Source organism: Eptesicus fuscus, chromosome 17 (genome assembly GCF_027574615.1).
Source record: "Eptesicus fuscus isolate TK198812 chromosome 17, DD_ASM_mEF_20220401, whole genome shotgun sequence".
NCBI classification, from domain to species: domain Eukaryota; kingdom Metazoa; phylum Chordata; class Mammalia; order Chiroptera; family Vespertilionidae; genus Eptesicus; species Eptesicus fuscus.
In genome coordinates this window covers 41,925,975-41,948,808 of record NC_072489.1, presented here as the reverse complement: position 1 = coordinate 41,948,808, position 22,834 = coordinate 41,925,975, and the positions used below count along the sequence as shown (strand labels likewise).

At 44.6% G+C, this 22,834-nt stretch overlaps 1 pseudogene; it reads left to right on the top strand.

Annotated features, from left to right (window-relative positions):
* The first annotated feature begins 1,400 nt into the window (after positions 1 to 1,400).
* LOC129152112 (60S ribosomal protein L21-like) lies at positions 1,401 to 19,239 on the top strand (annotated as a pseudogene).
* Positions 19,240 to 22,834: the final 3,595 nt, after the last annotated feature.

Here is a 22,834-nt window from a genome sequence, read left to right as displayed (position 1 = left end):
GATATTCTCTTGGAACCACCAAGAGCCTCCTCCTCACTCTCCCCTACCCCCCACACACAGCCGCAGCAAACAAATCCTGTACCCTGACCCAGCTTTCCGCTCCCACAAATGCATCATTTTTAGCTGCAGTAAACAAATCCCCGAAGTCTCACGTCATTGTTATCATGTTTAGATAAAGATCTGGCCAATTAGTGTACACACTGGAATGTAAATACATCAGCTGCCCAGGCCTACCCCTGCCAGCGGTGGGTGTCCCTCTCCCACCCTGCCTTGGTGCAATGCCCCACACTCTTCATTTCCTCCTTTTTCTCCCGGTGTGGGTGAGAATGTCTGGCCTTCGGATTTGCATGGTTTCTAATCTCTTCACTCTGTCCCAGATCCACTGTATGACTCCAGGCAAGTCACTCTCCCTCTCTGAGCCTGTTTCCTTTTCCTTCAAGAAAAGTTATTGATGACTACCTCTCAGGGAGGTGTGAGCAGCAATAATAATAGAAGAATACTGCTGATAACAATAACAACAATAATACTCCCACCAGCAGTGGTCACATAGATAACATTGGCTGCCTTTTACGGCTTTCCTACAAGCACATGGATGGGCTCAGAGCGAAAGCCTCCTCCCTCCCAACTCCCACAGACTGTCAGACTGCTGGCAAGCGACCTCAGTAGGACTGGGGGCCGGGAAACTCCCTGCTACAGCGATGAAGATCAGAGAACAGTGCCAGGAGTGTTGTAAACCCTCCCAAAGTGTCCTCCATTGTTACTATTTCTGCTTCTTGAAACAGCTCTTGTCTATGGCCCTATTCATGTGAGCATTTTGCAGAGGAGGAAACTGAGGCTCAGAGAGGTGAGATAACTCGCCTCAGTTTAAGTTCCTTAAGGTCCACCTTCAGCTCCCTCTTTTCGCGCCCGTCTCTTCCCTGCACAGCCCAGCGTTACCAGGCTGAGCCCACGCAGGGACTATCTGCCCAGGCGCTGTTCTCTCTGCTCTTGCAAATTCCAGCTCGGCCGCCCTCCCCCACCGTAAACCTTCCTGCAGGGCCCAGGTGGCAGTCCACAGCCCTGGAGAAGAATGTTAGAATGTGCCCAGGTGATGGGATTGACTGGACGCTGCCTTGAAGATAAACACTGCTGGGAGGTGGGGTGGAGCCATGTAGAGCCCCCCAACCCACTAGGGGCATTTGCTCAGGGCTGCTTCCTTTCTCCCCATCTGCATCCTTTTTAGCTTTCTCTTTAAAAAGAAGAGGGTACTGCCACACGCTAGGTTCTGCCTTCTGAGGTGCCTGCCATGGAGATAAAATTAAGCATGATAATAAGCTTCCCGTGGGTGAACAAAACGTTTCATCTGCATGATGGTTACATCCCTGAGACAGATATTGCTCTTCCCCTCTCGAATTAGAGGCATGGAAATTGAGGCCCACAAGGCGAATGACTTGTCCAAGGTCATAAACCAGGTAAGGGATGGATGCAACACGTCCGGGGCGCTGGAGCTATACTCCGCCCTCCACCTTCTGGGTGGGCTGGAGAAAATGCCCTGGGCCAGCCCATTCCAGGAAACAGGACTCCAAGGCCACTGCCCCCAGGGAGACCTTTCTCTAGCCAGCAAGCCAGCAAATGTTCAGCTTCCAGTGTCTGAGCCTAGAGGCCTAGCACTGGGAGCGCCGTGGGCCCCCACTCCTGGTCCCTGGGCACAGGCTCCAGACCTTGGAAACCAGGCCAGTGGGAATCTGAGCCAGTGCCTGCACCTCGGGCCTGCCCAGTGCGCTGCTTGGTTCAGAGTCATGGGTTCAAATCCTCTCTCCACTCCATCTCCGGGCGAATTCTTCCATTCTGAGCCCTACTTTTCCGATTTGTGGAACTGGCGATACTAAAAGTACCTGCCTCATAGCTCGCTCTGGGGATTAAAGATGACCTCTGTGAAGCACTTAGTGCGGCGACTGGCACAACCACCTACCAAATATTTATTAGTATTAACCCCGGGACTAGTGGAGGCTGACTTTTCCCGTTTCTGGGGATGAGCTCTGGGTCTCCGCGCGCATGGAGGCAGCGGATGGTGCCCGGTGGCACAGAGGTGCGCGAAGTTTTGGAGAAGAGCCCGCTGACTCAGGTTCTGCTGTGTTTGGGGCTGGGCTTAGGCCACTACGTAAACCCCAACAGCGGTGGGGCGGCGGCGTGTGCGTCCGTCCCAAGCCACGTGCGCGTCAGGGTCCCTGTTGACGCGCCTGCGGGGACCTCACCTGCGCGGGATTTATATTTTGGCCCCGCAAGAACCTCCGGTTTGCCTGACGAATACGTGGTGTCCACGCTGTGTACACAAACTCGAGCGAAACTGAAGTCACCAGTGCTCGGCCTCGCTCCGGCTCATCGAATAATTTGCGCTATTAATGGTTATTTTATTTATATCGTTAGAATTGTCCCCCTGGGTCTGTTTACACCAACGTCTGGCTGCCCCAGCCGCAGTGTTTGGACAGGGGATTACACTAATGGATGGGGAGCTGGGAGGGGGGAAGGAGGCGCGCCTGGAAACGGGGCTCCGGGCCACCACGCGGGGTGGGCCTGGAGGGAAAGATGGAGCAGGCCTCTCCCGGGCTTGACCTCTGACCTTAGGAGGGAAGGAAACGTGTCTGCCCGCGATAGGAAGCTCGGGGCCTCCGGTGGGGTGGAGGCTGGAGGTGCCTCCTCTCCCGGGAGAGGCCCCTACGCCTCTCCTTTCAAGGCTGATTCCAAACTCGAGGTCGTCCCGCTCGGGTGCGCACACGTCAACAAGTAAACAAGACCTGCAGCTCCCGGGGACGGCGGCCGCTTTGATTCTCCCAGTCGGTGGCGGCCAGTTTAGTGCTGCGGCCTCCAAATCCGGATTTTGGCTGAGCCCCGGGCGCCTGGCGGTCGGCGGGTTAGAGCTGCCTTCAAAGGGTGGCGGCCCAGCTATCGCGATGCTCCCCGAAGTGGGGAGCCCCCACAGCGCCCGCCCCGCCAGCGTGCCCACTGCGCGCTCTGGAGCAAAACGGCGCCCTGTGCGCCCACCGCGCGCGCCCGCCGGGGAGAGGCCGCCACCTGCCCGCGGGCCGGCGGCTCACCCGCTGGCGCCCGGGGCCCACGAGGGTTCCTGCGGTCTTGGCAGCCTGCAGCCTGGACAGACTGGCCACGCGTCTTTGCTGCAGCGCTAGGGCCGATGCGTAAAAATAACACTTGGTTCGCTTTTACTAGCGCCAGACACCATGCTAAGGGTTTTTACTCCCCACAACAATCCTAGGAACTATTATCTCATTTGCAGGAGAGAAAACAGGAGGCTTAAGTCGTGGCGAGGTCTCACAGCTAGTGAGAGCCAGAACTGTAACCCTGCGGTCCCGCTGCGGAACCAGCGTGGGGGGTTCTGGCCGTTCTGGGGTGGGAGCAACTGTTTGGAGCAACTGTTTGGAGCACCCGACGTAAGCGATGAGCCCGCTGCTCCCGGGGGAACGCGCAGGGGCTCGTGCAACCCTTTGTCGGCAATGCCAGGGCCCTAGGCCCATCCACTGGCTAATAACTTTGCCTTTACAGTTGATGCAAGTCGCATTTGACTTAATTTGTCCATTTTGAACACAGACGAGGAAGACCGTGCTTTTTACATCCGTTTTCTAACTGAAGATTCGTGCCACTTGGCTTGAGACCACAGAGCCGGTAAATGTGGGATCGGGCTCTGGAGCCTTCGCGGACCCCATGTCTCCAGTCTCCCCAGACCTTGAAGTTCTTTTCTTTTCCTCCTGGTTCCCACTCTCCATGGGCGGCAGTTCATGGAGCCAGGACTTGGGAGTATCTGGGTTTTTCTTTAGGGGCCTCTGCCGGGTGCTTGGCCGGCGGGAGGGGGAAGGGAGAGGGGGACGTAGCGCCAGGACCCCGGTGCCCTGTGCTCTGTGGGCCGGGCAGCCGCGACCCGCGCTCCGTAAACGGTTTATCTAAAGGCAACTTCTGTTTCTCGTTCGCTGTCGGGGAGTTGCCCTGCAGCCAGCAATGAAAAATGCGCCTTTTCCCGAGACTCTGGCGCTGGTGATTTATGTGGGAACCGTCCTTACCCGCGAGGCCTGGGCTGCGCAGGCCGGCCTACGGGTGGAGGGCGGGGGGGAGGGGGGGCCTGCCTGGAGGAGAACCTGGTGCCCCGGGTGTTGCAGCGCCCGCTTTAAGGGCGCCCTTCTGCACCCCTACCTCCAGGACCTTCCACGGCGGCTTCCCAGGAAGCCGAGCTCTTTATCGCGGTAAAGTAAACACCATTATCCCAGGTCCATTAACACGGAGATTTTGGAGTTGTAAATAGATCTGGAGAGGGAGAGGGGCGGCCCCGCGAACTCCCTTGTAAAATGGTGAAGGTCCTCCCAAGATTTATGGCCGCTGATTGGCCCCCAACCTCCTAAGAAATCCCTGTCCTGACCAAAGCCAGAAGGTGGGGCATTCCCTCAGCCTGGAAATCCCGCCCTGGGTGTTAAGACTTCGAGGGTAGGGAGTCCCCAGAGCTCCTCTAGTCTAGTCATTAATTTTCTTCAAACCAGGAGCCCAGGAATGCTGATTTCTTTCCGGCCGTGGATACACAGATAAACTCTTAGCCGAGAGCCGTGTAGACGGTGCCAGGGGCCAGGATGCCTGTGTGTCAGGCTCCTTCCCCATTTGTAAACGGGATAGTGCTTTCAGCAGCTACTTGGGAGTTTACAAAGCGCAGGAGATGTGTAATTGGTGGGCACTGCCCACACACCCTGTGACCCAGGGCGGTCGTTTGGCCAGCCCGTGTGGCCTTGCTTTTGCTTCCCTTTCCAAAGGGAAATGCTCACCTCGTTTGCTCGTGGGCCAGCCTCTCTATGAAATCAAATAAGGACGATGGTGCTGGCACGCCGCAGGTTAGGTGGTCCTTGCGCTCCACCTCTCTGAGTTTCTATTCCAGATGCGCCTCTAGTGACCCGTTCCAGGAAGTGTCTGCTCATCTGGAGTGTGGTTTTCTTACCCTTGAAGGTCAATATTTATCGTGATAAGACAGTGGCTTTTGAACTAGGAAAAGTGGCTCAGATGGAAGCTTCAGGAGGAGCCAGACTCTCCTAGCCTTTGCCAAGGTCATGTTCAGAAAAGTCTATGCTGGGAAGCTGTTCCTTCTTTAGCCCAGAGAATTTAGTAACTTATGTGTGAACCTCCACCCGGCCGAAGGGTTGGCTTTGGGGGAGGGACAATAGAATAAAAACAGGGAGCGGGAGGGTGCCAGAAATTGTTTTTGGTCCTTTGGCATAACTGGCTCTATCGAGAGCAAGGATTTTTAACTTTTTTCCCCTCTGCCATGACCTCTTCTCTGAATAATATTTTCAAATGCATTAAAATACACACAATGATATTGAAATGCAGTTATTGAAATCTTAAAAAAAATAGTAATATAGTCCTGGAGAGTGTTGTTCAGTGGTTACAGCATCGGCCCACACACTGAAGGGTCTTGGGTTCGATTCCCAGTCAAGGGCATCTGCCTGGGTTGCAGGTGACCAATCAATGTGTTTCTCTCAAATAGATGTTTCTCTCTCTCCTCCTCCTTCCCTTCTACTCTAATAATCAATGGAAAAAATATCCTTGAATGAGGATTAACAAAAAATTTAAAAAAATAAAAGTAGTAGTATAGTAATATAGGTACTTCTTTTTATTATTTTACTTTTTAATTACTTTATTATAATATGGTTTAATTTATTTTTTTTAGAGAGAGGAAGGGTGAGGGATAGAGAGATAGAAACATTGATGAGAGAGAAACATCATGGATCAGCTGTCTCCTGCACACTCCCCCCTGTGGACCAAGCCCAAAACCCTGGCATGTGCCTGACCAGAAATTGAACCAGGACCTCTTAGTTCACGGGTCAACACTCAATCACTGATCATACCAGTCAGGCTATGTGTTTATTTTTAATTAAATAACAAAATCTAATGGTAAATCTAACAACAACCATCATTTTAAAGTAGTGATGAATGCAAATGGGATTTTAAAGTACCTGTGGGAGCAGAAATGGACTTTCTGTAATTCCAGTTGTCAACAAAAGCACAAGTACTGGGCTTGTTGTCTACATTCATTTATTTTTATTTAAAAATATGTTTTTGTCGAATTTTTTTTAGAGAGAGAGGAAGGGAGAGGGACAGAGAGATAGAAACATCATAGGATTGAACCCACAACCAACCCAGGCATGTGCCCTGACTGAGAATCCAACCAGTGTCCTCTTGGTTTCTGGGTCGATGCTCAACCACTAAGCTAAACCGGCTGTGCTGTTGTCTGCATTTTAAAGCGAATGAAAGGCTAAATTACAGTTAGAACTAATCAAAATAAAGATCTCCTTTTCCCTTTCAAATTTATGGACCCCTGGATTCTATCCTCAGCTCCCTTGGAAAGCCATAAACTGCAGGTTAAGAACCACTGGTCTAGGATCAAATTCTAGATCACTTCATCTCAAAGAATGGTCTTTGGATCATCTGTATCAGAATTATCTAGGAGTGTTTGTTAGAAAATTCTAGGACCCCTTCTAAGATCTACTCTATAGGTGGACACAGAAAACTGCATTTTAACTGAATTATCCGAGGATTGTTTTCATGCAAAGTGTGGGGCTCCCTGCATCTGGACTTTGCTGATTAGCATCATCATTTTGCTTGGCTGTTTGAATGATTTGGAGATGTGAGAGGTGGGATGGAGAGGAGGAACTCTGGGCAGAAGCTCTTCCATGGAGACTACTTTGAGATGGTGCACATGAACTTGGTGGGCACGGCAGGCTGGGGCCTGGGAGAACACCTTGGAAGGAAGCTGGCATGGGACATTAAAAAAAAAAATATATATATATATATATCTTTATTGATTTCAGAGAGAAAAGGAGAGGGAAGAGAGATAGAAACATTAATGATGAGAGAGAATCATTGATTGGCTGCCTCCTGCACGTCCCCTACTGGGGATCAGGCACGCAACGTAGGCATGTGCCCTTGACCAGAACTGAACCTGGGACCCTTCAGTCTGCAGGCTGATGCTCTATCCACTGAGCCAAACCAGCTAGGGCTGGCATGGGACATTTTGATGGAGGATTCCAACATGCTGGCAGAGTCTCTGGGAAAACTTCAGAAATTAACTCCCCCCACCTTCATCCTGTATTTTATGTATAAAAAGAGAAACTTGCCAAAAGCCATATTGCTGGTGGCAGAGGCAGGTCTATAGTCCATCACACTAAAATGCCAAGTTTAATCCTCACACTTGCTGGTGATGAGGTCAGGGCACAACTCATGGTCAGTGGCAAGCCATGTCACTGTAGTCCTATGTCAACTTCTCCGTCAGCTTTCTGCACTGGCTTCCTTTTTGTTTTCAGGTGCTCCTGAGTGCTGAGCACCCAGGAAAATTTTTCCATGTTGGCACCTTTAGAACTTTCATTCATTTACTCACTCACTCACTCACTCACTCACTCACTCACTCACTCATTCACTCAGTGAATACCACGGATCACATCTTATGCTAGATGCTCTGAAAGATACAGAAATGAATAAAGAGGTGATCACTACCAGTAAGTAATTTTCAGTTACCTTCTCTCATCACTATCAACCTTTCGTAACCCTGATAAGCATCAAGCCTCTTTTTTAAAAAAATATATTTTATTGATTTTTTTACAGAGAGGAAGGGAGAGGGAGAGAGAGGTAGAAACATCAATGAGAGAGAAACACCAATCAGCTGCCCCCTGCACACCCCCTCCTGGGGATGTGCCCGCAACCAAGGTACATGCCCTTGACCGGAATCGAACCTGGGACCCTTGAGTCTGAAGGCCGATGCTCTATCCACTGAGCCAAGCCAGTTAGGGCATCAAGCCTCTTTTTGACCAGGCCTGATTTGATGCTTGTACAATCACCAAAGGCTAAAGAAGTCTTGTTGGAAGGGAGGAAAGCTTGTAGCATGTTGATTGGTTGGGTACCTGTCTTTTCTATTATAAAAGGTAAGTAATTAGTTAGACCATGAGCCTTGATCAACTCCATTGTAATATTAAAGTGTTGAACAAAGTGGGGCTTTTCCAAATGTAAGAAATGTGCAGGATACACCCAACATGACAGGTAGGATGATTATGAAAGTGCTGGCCCCAGATCAAGCAAGTGATTATAATCAACTGCACAGTCAACACAGCTCTTAACTAACACATTTTCACCTGGCATGAGCTTCAACTCTAGCAGTACTATTTGTCTCACTTTGTATTCATCAAAACTTGTGCCTCGGGCAAATAACTGAGTTTGAATGTTCTCTTTAGTAAAATGAGTACAGAAATGCCTATTTCGTACACCTGTTGGAGGGAGTAAGTAAAATCATGTGTGATAAAAGTGCTTTGTAAACTGTAAGTTACTATGCAACGTGAGGAGTTCTTATATGCTTTTGGAGCCAGATGGAGCCGGATTCCAAGCCTGACAATGAACCACTGACTTGCCATTTGTATGTTAGGCTCAGTTTTCTCATCCATAAAGTGAGACTAATGATACCTAATTCTCTGGAACATTGTTCTAAGATTTACATGAAATCATTGTATGCAAAAGAGTGTCCACCACATTGCACTGTAAGGCAGCCAAAAGCCATTCCTAGGCTGTTGATTTTGGAATGGCCATGACTGTGCTCTATTTATCTTAGTGTCTTTAGAACATGGCAAAGAGTCCTGCACACATTAAATAGATTCTTAATTTTGGTTGAATGAATGATTAAGGAAGCTTTGTATATATGTCACAAAGCCTGGCATAAGATTTATTTACACAAAGTCCTCATTGGCCAAGCACAGCCACTCCTATGTTAATTTCAGCCTCAGTTTTACTCCAGTGGCCCACTGCATTCACCCCTCTTCCTGGAGAAAGATGGGGTCATGTGGAGACTCAGAGAGTCAGTAGCAGCATATGGCAACAATACATGGCTTAGGAAAAAGACATAAGCTTCTAAATTACCATCCATCCATCTACCCAGCCAGCCAATCAGCCAGCCAGCAACAAATCTTTATTGAGCTAGTACTGTGTACCAAGCACTCTTCTAGGTGTTGGGGACTCGGTAATAACAAGACAGACAAGATTTCAGTCATTAGTCCCTTTAGCCAGTGCAAAGAGTGACACCTACAGTTTCTGTTTCTTTTCTTGTTTTCTTTTTGAGATGAGTGGATCTGACAATCTGGAGCAAGTCCAGGAACTTGCTGCAGTGGCCGAGCCTGGATTGGAAAATCAAGCACAGCACAGTCACATGCACTCATTAACAAGGACACAATTGACAGAGGGAGAAAGAGGAAGAGAGAGAGAGGACAAGGGAGAAATTAAAAAAAAATTTGTTTTCTATTGCTGCTGTAACAAATCCCATAAACTTAGTGATTTGAAACAAGACAAACGTATCATCTTAGAGTTATGTAAGTCAGAAATCTGACATGGGTCTCACTGTGCTAAATCAAAGTGTTAGCCTTTCTGGAAGTCTAGAGGCAAATCCATTTCATTGCCTTCTCCAGCTTCTAGAGGCTGCCCACATCGCTCGGCTGATAGTCCCCGACCTCCGTCTTCAAAGCCAGCAATGACAGGCTCAGTCCTTCTCAGCTGCTGTCTTGCTGGTTCTCTCTCTGACCCTCCTTCTGTAGTCAAGTCTCTCTGACCACAGCTTGGAAATGAAGGATTCATATTACTAGCTTGGTTCACCTGGGTAATCCAGACTAATCTTCCCATGTCAAGGTCTGTACCCTTAATCACAGTGCAAATTTGCCATGTAAGGTAACAATTTCACAGGTTCCCGGGATTAGGGGATAGACAATCATTGGAGACGATCATTCTGCCTATGAGAGAAACATCTGCCTGGTGTCTTTCCCAGAAAAATGGACTTCCATAATTGAACAATTAAGAGTGCAGCTATAGCCCTAACCGGTTTGGCTCAGTGGATAGAGTGTCGGCCTTTGGACTCAAGGGTCCCAGGTTCGATTCTGGTCAAGGGCATGTACTTTGGTTGTGGGCACATCCCCAGTGGAGGGTGTGCAGGAGGCAGCTGATGGATGTATCTGGCTCTCTGTCCCTCTCCCTTCCTCTCTGTAAAAAAAAAAAAAAAATCAATAAAATATTTAAAAAAAGAATGCAGCTATAAAGTTTAACATTTTCTAGTAAATTACATTTTACTTTTTACTGCACATTCAGCAGCTGCAGACATAACAGATGATACTCAGAGCACAAACCAGTGCTATTAATGTCCACCCCCCTTCTCATCCAGGAGCCCCCTCTGCACACACGCTCTGTTTGAGTGTGTAGGAAATCAACTCCTTGTTAATTACACTTTATCTTTGTCATATTTCCCGGTTTCCATCTGATGCAAGATAAGCCCCAGGCAAAGCTGCGGGAGAGCGGACGTTTGTCATTGGTGCCACTGTTGTCTTTACCACTAAACAGACTCTTCTGCTTAAAAGCACATACACACTGTCTGAGGATTCTTTTTATACACATGCGGAAAAAGACTGGAAGACAGTATTACAAAATGACAGTATTTATTAGGTGGTAAAATTATGGATTTCTTTCTTATCTCTTATTTTATTACATTTTTTAATCCTCGCCTGAGGATATGTTTTTTATTGATTCTTTTTCTTTTTTCTTTTTTTTCAGAGAGAGGGAAAGAGAGAGAGACATTGATTGGTTGCCTTCCCTAGGTGCCACACTGGCTAGGGCTTTTATCTCTCTTTTAATCATTATCTACTGTTCTTTTGTATTTAACAATAAATATATATTCACAAGTGTTAGCCATTTGATGGACAACTAGTTTTGTGATATGAAGCTGAGAGTTGGAGATCAAGATTTAGATTTTATATTTTATGTCTTCTGCGAAGGCAGCCTTGCCTGGAAGTGAGGAATACGAGACTCAGGTAGATCTGGGTTGGAGTCCTAGTTCCTCCGTTTACAGCCTGGTTGACTCTGGGGCAAGTGGCTCAGTTTCTTCAGGTGTAAAATGAACAAATTAAATAGTTTTTCTCTCATAGTGTTTCTGTGAGCATGAAATCACAGATGCATGCAACTGCTCAAGCTGGTGTCTGGCACTTGATAGGCCCCCGATAAACATGAATTGTTGTTTTTAGAGCACAAACATTCCTTAATCCAGCCCTCAGAGCACATATCAAATCTATTAACGGGGACAGCAGGGGTGGTCATGTTACCAATTTCTGGATGTGGCAATTATGGACAAACAGAATGTGTTTCCATTTGAGAACCTTCAATTTGGGCGAAAGCCCATAAGTGACTTAATTATATAGACAAACACTACTGGTAATGCAGGATATGGAAGCGAAGAATAAAAAAACAGTCTTTCAAATTTATTTACTTATTACTTATGGAGCACTTAGTATTTTCCGGGGCCTCTAGACACAGGTCTCTATCCCCCACAATTTATAGTGTACTGGGGGAGAAAGGAAACGAGCACAAATAGCTATAAAAATAGGCAGACTGGCTAGCAAGTACCTTTCAGGTTAAAGAAGGAGGCTTCCCTGGATGGTGGTCAGGCTTCCTGGAGGTGGTGGGATTTGAGCAGGGCCTTGGAGGAGGGGGGAATTTTGACGGGGTGAATGGTGGTGGGAGGGAATTCTGGATTAACCTGAAAGTATTTTCAGATACGAGCTTCCACCAGCACAAAGATTCAATCTGTCATTACCACGAGCTATATGCTCTTTGAAACAGGGAAGGGTTTCCATGCACTATTACAATGATTCTTAAAGTGATAAACAGGCAAAATATCTATGAACACAAGGTGCTTATGCTAAATAGGCTCTGAAGAAAGGTATATGTCAGAAATGCACTCAGAGTATATTCTCAATGATGTAAAACATAATTCCACCCAGCAATGACCAAGTTACAATTTGAGGGGCATTTGCTACTCGTGGTATAATTTATATTCTTTTTCTCCTTTTTGGGGGTATAAATATGGTAACATATTACATATATTGTCCCTTAACTCACTTTTCAAAATTAATAACATATGATGAACATTTCCTATGTTATTAATTACTTTTCTGTCTATAACATATTAAAATCCTTAAAAATTTGAAACACGCCAAAGTAGATAATGAACATTTATACTCACACAACTTACATTTAAAAATTAACATTTTCTCACTTACTTCCTCGATTTCTTTTTCTTTGTTGAGTATTTTAACATAATGATATTTTACCCTATATACATTTTTCCAGATTTTAGTAAAACCACTCTTTCTCAATTCTCTCTTTAATCTGATATTATTACAAGTGATTATATATGTAAAATAATGTGGTGCTATATGTATAATTATGTACAAAACTACATGATAGAATTATAGGGCATCCCTGAGGCAAAATAATAGAAACAAGATAGCTCCTTGTTCTTTTTCTAGGGACCCAACAAAACCATTTACATAAAGTTGTCGGGAATCTTTAAAAATGATAAATATTGAAGATAATGTAAGTCTTTTGAAAATACCTCTTTAAAGCAATGTTAGCTATGAGGTAGCTAGGGAAGACATAAATATTCTATTTTACAACCAGAAAAACACGGTCCTATGAAGTTAAGAACTTGCTGTAGGCCACACTCCAATGAACAGAGGTGGGATTCTAACTCATCTTCTAACTTCACAACCAAATATTATTCCTCCCAGGAGTTTTGCATCTTAAAAGAGGGCTGTAGGAGAGGATGATACTTTATACACAGTGATGAATAGGTGGTGTGGGATTCTGGGCTTTTGAGAAAGATATTTGGGAAAGAATTACTTTTCCATAGACCAGTCTCTGCTTGCTTCACCTGGAATTGGAGGTGAGCGCATGAGGGCCTGCTTTAGGGGAGGAAGCATTTGGGGAGGTTTTACAAAGGGATAACTAAAAGGATTTGCGAATTTTCTGATTTCTGTATCTTAGTTTCCTCATCTGTAAAATGGGGCAAATGGTAGCTACTTGATAGGATGATGGAGAAAATTAAGTGAGGTGCTGAGAACAGTGCCTGACACATGGTACATGGTAAGTACCCAATAAGTGGTATCACTTTTAAAGCCACTGATGGGAATTCCAGGTGCACCGCCAGAGGCAATGGAGCATATATTTGGGGGTGGATCATGATGACCCTTCAAATCCCACCCTTAGCCATTTCCACTTTGTTTACAAGGAGCCAGGACTTTTCACTACATCTCCCCTGGCTCCTCATAGGGTCTCTGTTCTCGCCTATTCCTGAGCACTGCACACTCAGAGCCTAGCCCCGGGGACGACCTTATCAAGAGTTTCCATCACACCCGCTGGGTCATCGGAAAGGCTTGCTCACTGTGCAGGCCGGCCAGTTTCCAGGGAGCTTATCAGTGGGCGGGAACTGGGGTGTGTGTGTGACCCTCAGCTGCACCCAGGGCTTTCCCCTTCCTTCTCCCCACCCTGGGTTCACCTCTGGAATCGGACCAGCTCGCCACAATCGCAGCCAGGGTGACAGCAAGGTGTGATGGATGGACAGGGAGCTGCGGAGTGGCAGGGTGCTTGGTCGGGAACCCAAGGCTGTGTTTATGAGAAGGAAGAGGCTGTTTCCTGGAGCAAGCATAATGCAGCTCTAAAAAAGGCAGGGGAAATACATCATGCGAGGGAGCGTAACCCTGGGAGGGCCACTGGGAATCCGAGTACCAGAGCAGCCCTGGCAGGTCAAGGTGCCTCTGACAAGGCCTTTTTTTATAGGCCATTTGCGTGAGGGTTTGCTGCTGTTCCCTGCAGAGCTGACAGCCACTCAAGGTCTCGGTGGGGAGGTTGGAAGCTAATCTTAGCTGTTGCTTTCCAGACCTTCTCCACTGGCCCTGCTGATGCGTTTAGAAAAGAAATAACAAACTCCATTGTTTTAAAAACTGCAAAAATGACAATTTTAGCTGTTGATTCTTGCATGACTGTAAATAGATTGGGAGTGTCAGCTCTTTGCCTCCTTCCAGACCCAAGGCAAAGGAAAGTTTAACTGGATTCCCCCAGTCAAGACAGCTCCAAAAATGTGTTTTTCCCAAAGCGGGTGAATATCTCTGTTTATCCCCAAGGATTCTTGTTCCTCTAACTTCCATGAAGATCCTGCTGGGCTGTAAAGGAGACTCATGATATAATGAGTTCTCTGTATTAGTTCCCTACAGCTAATGTAACAAACTTTAGTGGCTTTAAACAACAGAAACGTGTTCTCTTAGCTTTTCTGGAAACCAGAAGTCCGAACTGAGTCTTACAGGGTTTAAATCAAGATTCCGTAGGGCTGGTTCCTCCTGCAGGTTCTAGAAGAGAATCTGTTCCTTGCCTCTTCCAGTTCTGATGGTTCACAGCATTTCTTGGCTTGTGGCCCCCAACCCCAACCCCTGGTGATCACCATTCTGCTTTCTGTCTCTCTGATTTTAGCCAAAATCATATAATACCATATAATACCTTTGGGTGAATAGGTTTACTGGGTAGTTTTTATAATAGAAAGAAATCCATGAACTTGAAGGGTTAGGAAGGATAAAGTTGAGATACAAGGGTCAGAAATCATGGAGGGGATGGGGAATGAGGAATAAAATGACCTAGCTCTGTCCTGAGAATACAAGGTCATGGAGGGAGAGAGGAAGGGAGGTAGGCTGAAAGAGACAGAGATGACAAATGAGAACTGGAGTGTTTTGAGCCCACTGAGTCAAGTTTGCTTCAAGGTTGCCAAGCTGGAAGTGTGAAAATAGATGAACAGTCAGGCATTAGAACTGAGACTTTACTGGAAAGTAAGGTGGAGAGAAGAGATGATCAAAGGGACTCACTCCATCAGATTTTTCAGCCCAATAAAATCCCAGACCTTCACCACAATCTATTAATTTAAAAAGCATTTATTAAGATCTTACTGTGGGCTCAGGGCTTTTCAAAGAGCTGCCACTGGAGGGTCTCCTGCCATCATGAATACAATCATGAAGTAACGCCTGGATTACAAACCTGATTACAAACCCAGGGGCCTAATTCTAGAAGCAGTATTTTCCCCAGCAAACCATTTAAAAATTCAATTCAATTCAAATTTTTTTTTTTTTAAGCTTAAGCATGCCTTGTCCAGTTCACCACACTTCTCACATTTTATTTTTGGCATATTCTCAACTTCCTTCATTACTTATCCAGCTCTTAAAGGTCTCGAAGTCTGCAACCTTTGGGATAGGCCTTTTGCCATGTGATAGAGGTTGCCAGATTTTCAGAATGAAAGTTGGCAAGCCGAGGAAAGCTATGCTTACAACCATCTTGGTAACTCTAGAAGGTCACACACCTGATATTTCAGCCTCATTTGTCCACTAAGTGTACCACATTAGAAGTCCCATATGTCATGAATTTTACTGCCACAAATTATAGGGTCAGATCATTTCCCCATCTGTCTTCCACCGTTGGCTCTTCTGGGGGATTGGAGGCCGTTTCTCCTTCGTAATTGGAAATGTTTATCTCTATGGCTTGTAATGGGTGAGCAAGATTAACCTTTAGCCTCCTCGGGTACATAGTTATGTGGCACAAAGAATAGTTTGGGCCAAGAATCATTGTGGGCTAGCAGGACCTGAGGAACCAACATTATAACAGGTGATTCTAACGAAAGTGATACTATGTCAGAGCTACAAGAGACCTTAGATTACTCATTCATTCAACAAATATTTACTGGGTGCTAGCATTTTCCTAGGTGCTGGGGTCACAGCAATACATACAAAGTCCCTGCCCTCATGAAACTTATGTATAATAAATGCAGCTACTCAGAAATCATGTCTGTAGTCCAGTTATTATATAGATAACCAGTGGGGTCTCTCGGCCTGGCCTGTGGGATCAGTCCGAAACGGGCTCTTCGACATCCTCCAAGGGGTCCCAGATTGCAAGAGGGCTCAGGCCAGGCCAAGGGACCCCACCAGTGCATGATCAGGGCCAGGGAAGGATGCAGGAGGTTGGCCAGCCAGGGAGGGACCATGGGAGTGTTCTAGGGCGTGTCTGGCCCATCTCGCTCAGTCCTGATTGGCCAGACCCCAGCAGCAAGGTAACCTACCAGTCAGAGCGTCTGTCCCCTGGTGGTCAGTGCATGTCATAGTAAGCGGTTGAGCAGCCTTAGCATATCATTAGCATATTATGCTTTGATTGGTTGAACTGACAACTGGATGACTGGACACTTAGCCTATTAGGCTTTTATTATATAGGAAGGATGAAATCAGGATCAGAGCAAGCATATGAATTGTCTAAGGTTTGTTAGTGGCAAATAAGGTTTGACACTCATTCCCAGACTTTTTCTACTTCCTACCTCCACACCTTTCTAAATGGTTTTTATCTGCCTTCATCTTCCAGAATGATCTTTCCCAGCCATCCTTCTACTGAAGTTGGCCTGACTGAGGTCCTCTGAGCTTATCAATTGATTCTTCTATCCTACAGAATTGAGCAAATTGTCCCATATTTATAGAGCAACTTCCCTTCTTTATTGCCACACTATGTTCTTTCTTCCCTGTAAGTTACATTCAAAGGCTTCACCCACTAATGTAATTATTATTTTTCTTTTTAAAATATGTTTTTTATTGATTTTTTTAGAGAGAGATGGAAAGGGATAGAGAGATAGAAACATCAATGAGAGAGAAACATCAATGATTGGCTATCTCCTGCACACCCCCTACTGGAGATCGAGACTGAAACCTAGGCATGTGCCCTGACCAGAATCAAACCAGTGACCTCTTAGTTCATGGGTGGACACTCAACCACAGAGCCAAACTGAATGGGCTAATTATTATATTTCTACAAATGGGTTAAACCCTTTTTAAATGGGACATTCCCACAGAAGAGTCCATACTATATGATTCCATATATATGAAATTCTAGGAAAAGGAAATTTTATTTATATGGAGTTCTAGAGAGTTGTAGAAAAGAGAAGCATATCAATAGGTACCTAGTGTTAGGGGTAGGAATGTACTGCAAAGGAGTACAACAGAACTTTTTGCGGTGATGATTATGTTCTATTCCTTTAATGTGGTGGTGATTACATGGGTGTATACATTTATCAGACTCATCAAACCATATACTTAAGATAGATGTGTTTTATTGTTTGTAGATTACATATCAATAAAGACAATTTTTTTTTGAAAGAGGGACTTTTTGAAAGAGGCTTGCCTCTTTACAAAGAGGCAGATAAACTCTGCCTCAGTAGAGAGTTGGGGCTTACAATGCAATAACTTAACTAGCATGGGTGATTCTACCCAGAGAGGAAGTGAGACTAGAGAGGTGAATCGGCTCTTCACTCATTTGGTCTCATTTGCTGTGTGCCTGTCGCAATGTAAGCATTTTGCTGCAGTGAGTGTGAGCCTAGTGTTTAAAGAACAGTGACTGACTAGACTGAATTATGGAGATGTATTTAGAGGGGCACATGAGAGTATAGGCACATCATTCTACTTTATGGCTAACTTAAGGACTTTCAGGCAAAATTTTTTTTTCCAATTTTTTTTATTAAGGTATTATATGTGTACATATCTTACCATTGCTACCCCCCACCCCACTCCCATATATGCCCTCACCCCCCAGAGTTTTGCATCCGTTGGTTATGCTTATATGCATGCATACAAGTCCTTTGATTGATCTCTTATCTCCCCCACCTCTCCCTAACTTTCCCCCTGTAATTTGACAGTCTGTTTGATGCTTTACTGTCTCTGTATCTGTCTTTTTGTTCAAGTTTATAATGTTCTTTATTATCCATAAATGAGTGAGATCATGTGGTATTTTTCTTTCATTGACTGGCTTATTTCACTTAACATAATGTTCTCCAATTCCATCCAGGTTGCTGCAAATAATGAGAATTCCTTCTTTTTTATGGCAGCATAGTATTCCATTGTGTAGATGTACCACAGTTTTCTGATCCAGTCATCTGCTGACGGGCACCTAGGCTGTTTCCAAATCTTAGCTATGGTGAATTGTGCAGCTATGAACATAGGGGTGCATATATCCTTTCTGATTGGTGTTTCTAGTTTCTTCGGATATATTCCCAGGAGTGGGATTACTGGGTAAAATGGGAGTTCCATTTTCAGTTTTTTGAGGAAACTCCATACTGTTCTCCACAGTGGCTGCACCAGTCTGCATTCCCACCAGCAGTGCACGAGGGTTCCTTTTTCTCTGCATCCTCGCCAACACTTGTCGTTTGTTGATTTGTTGATGATAGCCATTCTGACAGGTGTGAGATGGTACCGCATTGTTGTTTTGATTTGCATCTCTCGGATAATTAGTGATGTTGAGCATGTTTTCATGTGTCTCTTGGCCTTCCTTCTGTCTTCTTTTGAAAAGATTCTATTTAGGTCTGTTGCCCATTTTTTTATTGGAATATTTATCTTCCTTTTATTAAGTTGTATAAGCTGCCTGTAGATGTTGGAGATTAAACCTTTATCAGTGATGCCATTTGCAAATATGTTCTCCCATGCAGTAGGATAATTTTTTAAGCATACATGATTTTCACCATATCAGCTCAGTTTAAAACTTAACTATCTGCTTGGTATCTTCTGGCCAGAACTGCCATCTTCCAGTAACTCACCCAATGACCAACATAAGGAATAGAGAAGAAGCATCCATTACATGTTCTCAAAGCCTTTTAGAAACATGGAGTTGTTTTTTTGGCCACATACATGCAAATCTACAAGAAAGGTGATATTGTCCAAATCAAGGGAATGGACACTCTTGAAGGAGGAATGCCCCACAAATGTTCTCATGGTAAAACTGGAGGGGTCTACAGTTACCCGGCATGTTGTTGGCATTGTTGTAAACAAACAAGTGAAGGGCAAGATTCCTTTTTCTTTTATTTTCCCCCCCATTAAGTTAAGGACAAGATTGTAGCCAGGAGAATTAATGTACTTACTGAACATATTAATCATTCTAAGAGCCGAAATAGCTTCCTAAAACGTGTGAAGGAAAATGATGAGAAAGAGAAGAATACTAAAAAGAGGGGTGCCTAGCCCTAACCGGTTTGGCTCAGTGGATAGAGCGTCGGCCTGCGGACTGAAAGGTCCCAAGTTCAATTCCAGTCAAGGGCATGTACCTTGGTTGCGGGCACATCCCCAGTAGGGGGTGTGCAGGAGGCAGCTGATGGATGTTTCTCTCTCATTGATGTTTCTAACTCTCTATCCCTCTCCCTTCCTCTCTGTAAAAAATCAATAAGATATATTTTTTTTTTAAAAAGAGGGGTGCCTAGATTCACTGAAGCACCAGCCTGCTCCACCCAGAGAAGCACACTCTGTGAGAATCGGTGGAAAGGAGCCTGAGCTGCTGGAACCTATTCTCTATGGATTCATTGCATAAGAAGTATTAAAAAGAAACCAAATACACCCTGGCTGGTGTGGCTCAGTTGGTTGGGGTCATCCCATGCACGGAAAGGTCACTGGTTCAATTCCCAGTCAGGCACATGCCTGGATTTCAGGCTCAGTCATGGGTAGGGGGCACGCAGGAGATGGCTGATGGATGTTTCCCTCTCACATCAATATTTCTCTCTCTCCCTTCCTCTCTCTAAAAAAAAGTAATAAAATATAATTTTTAAAAAACAAATAAAAGACCTCTATACTGTAAAAAACAACATCAACAAAACAACACCACACACACCCAGCAAGAAAACAAAACAAAACAAAAAACCCCTTAACTATCCCATAAAAAAATCAACTCCATTACTTGTTCTCAGCATGTTTTTGAGATGTCAGTCCGATCCCTGGTCAGGCCACATACAAGAATCAACCAATGAACACATAAATAAGTGGAATAACAAAATTGATGTTTCTCTTCCTCTCACTGTCCCTCCCTCTCTCAAAAACAAATGAAAAACAACAACTGAGTTCCAGGTTCATAGCAGTTGAATCCCCCTCCCTCTGGGGAATTTGACAGAATGTTTTCCTGGGGTCTTGAATCAGTTTATCAACCTGCAAATAAGCCTGGCCCTTCCTGTGTCTCTGGATATGGATGTCTCTCTCTCTCTCTCTCTCTCTCTCTCTCTCTCTCTCTCTCTCTCTGTGTGTGTGTGTGTGTGTGTGCGTGCTTACTGTTGGTGGCCTTGTCTTTTCTATTAATTTGGAATCACCTCCAAACTCCTGGGAGTGAGAGGTTATGTTAATTTTACAGTAATATGAGTATGTACCATGGTCTCTGTGGTTACTTGATAATACTGTGGATCATTTGATTCCCTCTGCTTTTCTAAACTCAAATTATAATTGCAATTTAATATTTGAAGATCTCAGTTAAACATCCTTGGTGTGCAAGTCTCCCCACAGAAGCACCACAGAGCTGGTGCTACAATCCCAGAGGATACGTGCAATAATTCATTCACCAAAGTTATCTAGTCTTTCTCCAGCCTCACCCTACCTTTGGATGATGGACATACTATTTTTGGGAATGACACATATAGTCCTAATTCTAATTTTACCTTAGATACATTTCATGGTTCTTTGATACATTTCATGGTTCTTTCACATATACTATCCTCATAAGCCTGGGAGGTGTGTTGAACAGATATTATTATCCCCATTTCATCCATGAAAAGCCCAGTCTCCAAGAAGACATGAGATTTGTCTGAGGTCATATGGTGAATTAGCAGCCGAATTGGAACAATGGCCAGGGACAATTAACAAGACGAAAAGGATTCATCAGACAAATATCTAAAGAAGACAACCACTATTTATTGAGTACCTACTATGTGCCAGGTACTGTGGGAGGTGCTTTATGTATATTACCACATCCAAGGTCATAGAAAATGTATGGGATTGTGGTTACATGGGGGAATTATTTTTTAGCTTCTTTTACAGAAAAGGAAATCAGGAGCCCAAAAGGATAAATAATTTGCTCAAAGTACTGGAAGGAAATCCATTCACTACCCCTTTTATAAAAATATCCCAGAATGTATAGACGACCAAGCCCCAGTCTTTCCTTAACCTCAGCTTCAGTCTCTATTCCCATCTCTTTAGCCTCTCCCCTCATTATCCATCTTCATTTTCACTTTATCCTCAACTTTATCCTCAATCTCAACCTTATTCTCAGTCAGAACTTCATCTTCTTCTCCCCATGATCAGGGAGAATCAGTTTCAATAAACAGTAGTTGATGATAAGGAATTTCGTGTTTCCTGAGTAACTCCACCTAGTCTCCGACTTGCCAGCACAATTTCTGACATACCATCTTTCTCACGCTAGCCTGTGGATAATTGTTTTCAAATATTTCTGTTGAATAAGTTCATGTATTGTTCTCTCCAATAATTTGTAAGCTCCCTCAGGATAGGAATTATGGCTACACTTTGCTCTTTAGACTAAGGAGCTAGCATAGTTATCTTTGGATTGTGGAAAGTTAATAGATGTTTGTTCCCAGTGATGACATGATTACACTCACATTGGATACGCACGACTTCTTTACTAATCATTTTCATTTTCTTTTGGGGCCAGAAGTTCATCACCTTTTCTTATTTTTATGATACATTATTTACTATTATCATTAGATTTTACTCAGTGTACTAATTTAACAAACATTTATTGAGCTAGGTAACAGGAATATAAAGAACAAGACACAATCTCTGACTTTAGGTCTTGGGGCATCAACTAAGTTTTTCTCATTTTGAAAGCATTTTATTTATTTGGCTTTGCAGTTGTTTTGCAAGTAGTAATTTGACTAGAAAGAATAGCCATGATTTTTGTGAAAAACTGTCAAATTATTCTTGCAGGACCAGAATAAAGCAACTTTGGAGGTCTTCCTATATGAATCTTTTTTTTTTTTAAATTGACGAGAGAGAGAGAGAGAGAGAGAGAGAGAGAGAGAGAGAGAGAGAGAGATCGGTTGCCTCCTGCACGTGCCCCACCAGGGATCAAACCCACAACCTAGGTATGTGCCCTGACCAGGAATGTAACCGAGACTGGTGCAAGGGACAATGCTCCAACCAACTGAGCCACACCAGCCAGGGCACATAATTCTTTTCAAATGGTCTTTAGTCACAATGTGGTTGAATTTACTCTTACATTTGTTATGCCTGCATTTCTCTAGCATTCAACCAGACTCTTCTGGAGATTTTCTTTTCATGAGGAGGAAGCTTAGGTTAAATCAGTGGTCGGCAAACTGCGGCTCACGAGCCACGGTTTGCCGCTCTGTTGACTAATGAGTTTGCCGACCACTGACCTAGACTCTCGATTCCAATAATTACAGGCTGTAGTTGTTCCTTCTGATTAAGCCCCTATCCCAGTGGTCGGCAAACTCATTAGTCAACAGAGCCGCAGTTTGCTGACCACTGGGTTAAATAAAAGGACACCCCTCCCCCAATTAGTAAGATGCCAAAGGAACTTTAGGAACAACTGTACAAGAAAGATCCTTTCATGATCCATGGTCCTTACCCTGTAAGGGGATTTATTTACTGTTGTGGAACACCCCCATCTATAAATAGTTCATGACCAGGGAAAATGACAGACTGGAGCTGTGGGATTCTAGCCAGATTGAATCTTGGTGCAGAACTATCTAGAGACACATGCTGCCCTTTATTCTCAGTGTGCTGATTTAGCACTAGGGTAGATCACTGTAAGAAAAAAAGAGAGGTACAGGGTTCCCTTCCTAGAACCTTCTAATTAGGATGATGCTTGGTTGCATTTTTTTGAAGACATCCAACTGGATAAATATCATTTTGTTTCTGAGAGCATAAAGAATACATGTCAAAGTGTCCCTTTCCCTATATAGCATTTACCAATGTAACTCATTAAATTATTATTATTATCAATTTCCATTGCCCAATGTAGTTCACTATGGTGGCTTTGCAGTATAGACCTGAACAATCAATATTTCAGAGGATGAAATTGGATACATTTTGTGGTATAGTGCAGAAGTTGATAATTATCCTTCCCCCAGTATCTTCACCTTTTCCTACATCTTTATTTTTCATAGATC